Here is a 2,489-nt window from a genome sequence, read left to right as displayed (position 1 = left end):
CATACAGTGTAGGTACTGTAACAGTGGCGGTGAAGGTTAAGTTTAGAGGTTTTGCACAAAACATGATGCACCAGGGGACCTGCTATGTTTATGAGCTGCCATTCACAATACACAGACGGCAACCTTTAAAGGGGCATGTGACCCAGGAGGGTCACATGCTTCTTGAGGTGTCGAGGTGTCCTGAGCGAGACGCCTCACCCTAACTGCTCCCGACGAGCTGGCTGTCGCCTTGCGTGGTTTGACTCCGCCGTCGGTGTGTGACTGTGTGTATGGATGGGTGAATGTGAGGCAGTGTTGTAAAGAGCTTTGAGAGGCCACTGGTTAGAAAAGCGCTGTAGAAATGCAGTTAATTTACCATTTAGAATTTAAAGAAAACAGTTCCGGGAATTAGGAAATGCAGTTAATTTACCATTTAGAATTTAAAAGAAAACAGTTCCGGGATTAGACGAAGTGATGATTGTGGATGAAGGCCAGAGGCAGTTCACACCCGTCAGGGCCGTCCGACAGGTTGAAGCATCTCTAACCGGGGACATAGGTGGCATAACCCTACAGGTTTGCTATTTACATGAATTTGTGATTTAGCCAGTAAAGAACCAAGTTCTAGGGGTATGGCTCAGTGATGCATACATGACAGAAGACAGAATGACAGAAGAGAACCCCTTCTTCACCCTGACCAGCAGAACACCCTGACCAACCTTTAAATCCTCTCCCTGACACTCTGAGTGATGGCCAGGCTAAGAGGCCTGGGCAGGCAGTCAGAATGGACTCTGTTGTCGTAGCTTCCGTTCTTTTTCTCTACTGCGGCATTGGAAGTGCATTTTCCACTGGAGGCATAGGCTTAAGAGGGTAAATAGCTTAAAACTAAAGCCTAAATATTGAACACATATTTTGTGTTAGAATTTATTATTTATATCCATCCGTTCCACCAATCTGTGGTTTCACTTAGTTATTGATTAAAATCCTGGAGTATACTTTTTTCCGAGATTGCCCTTTATACGCAGCCTCTGCTTTCCTGGAAAGAACACCAGGTAATGACTGCAGACGAAGATATGGAGGAGGACTTTAAGTGAAAACGGCAGGTACATTGATCTGCAGCTGCAGTCCCCTACAGCAACAGACAGGTACTTCATTCAAAAAGATGGAGTCTCCATTTGTCTAATTGAGCAGCCACACGGGTGCTTCTCCAAACCCCACCTGATGACTGGAGAGCTGTTTAACGGTCGGGAACAATTATCACTAAAGATGGGCTGTTGAATGACAGGCTATTCATGCTCAGTTCCTCTTTGTCTCAATATTTGCGCATACTCAGGCTGCCCCCCCTCTCTCCCTCTCTCCTTCTACTACTGCTCTCTGCTCTTCCTCAGCATCCGCTCGTGGGCCAGCCCCCTCCTCCCCTCCTCCGCTCCATCCTCTCCTCCCCTCCTTCCTCTCCTCCTCTCCGGCCGCTCATCGCCGGTCTGCACCGGTCCGGGACACGCACCATCACGGAAGCACCGCCCGCGTATCAACAGTCAAGTATTAGAAAGGCGCATCGTGCTGACTACGCTTCTCTCCGGTCGATGTTACGAGGTTAATGTTACACTACTCGGCTGAACGCACCGCCGTTTTCTTCAATATTTAAGTGATCGCTGCGCCCGCAGCGGGGATCCGTTCTTCCAGAGTCCAACCAAAAGGCTGCTTATGATTGCGCTCTCCACATGATATTTGTCCGTGCGCACTTGGGCGCACGAAGTCATTCAATTTCCGCTGTAGAAAGAAAAGCTGAAAACAACGGATTCGATTAATCGGATGTGAAGAGGAAGAATGAAATTTGCAGTGGCGGTGTGGTGGTCGATGTGGGCTGTCAGCAGCGCTACTATTGAGGTAAGTGGAGGAGGCGACGCCGTGCGTCTTAAAACCCACGCGTAAAGATGTGCTTTGCTATCGACCGCAGTCGAGTGGACGTTGATTATCACAAATGTTGTATTTAATCATGTTTTGAATGTGTTACAAGGCAATGTAGCTGTATTCATGACCCCTCCCTGCATGTCTCCGTTTCTTTCCTCGCTATCACCTCGCTCAGGAGACGCGTATTTGATAGATTGGCCTACATTAGGTATTAAACTGAGTCGTTTATATGGGGCTGTTATCGGTAGGCCCGGTCCGCCAGCCAGCAGGACAGCGGGGTCAAGTAAGCAGAGCACATGCATGATTTATTTGGGGGTTGGTTTGTAGCGCCCCCCTGGGGTGAGTTTGATCCTGACCAGAAAGTAAACGGTGTTGGCGAATCTGTTTACACGGTACGAAGCGTGCGTGCGTGTGCTAGCGTGCGTGTGTTGATATTTCGTCATGGATTATTCTAGACCTCATGTAGCCTCTAGTCTCTCTAACTTTGGATTCTCTTGGTGAGAGAGTGAGGAAGCAAGAGGAAGAGCAGCGTGAAGGAAAGCAGAGGAGAGAGCGATAGTCGAACGGTCGATAAGTCTGTCACTCTGGCTCTGTAGCATTCG

Source organism: Gadus macrocephalus, chromosome 3 (assembly GCF_031168955.1).
Source record: "Gadus macrocephalus chromosome 3, ASM3116895v1".
Lineage (NCBI taxonomy): Eukaryota > Metazoa > Chordata > Actinopteri > Gadiformes > Gadidae > Gadus > Gadus macrocephalus.
Note: the sequence above shows the minus strand (reverse complement) of the source record.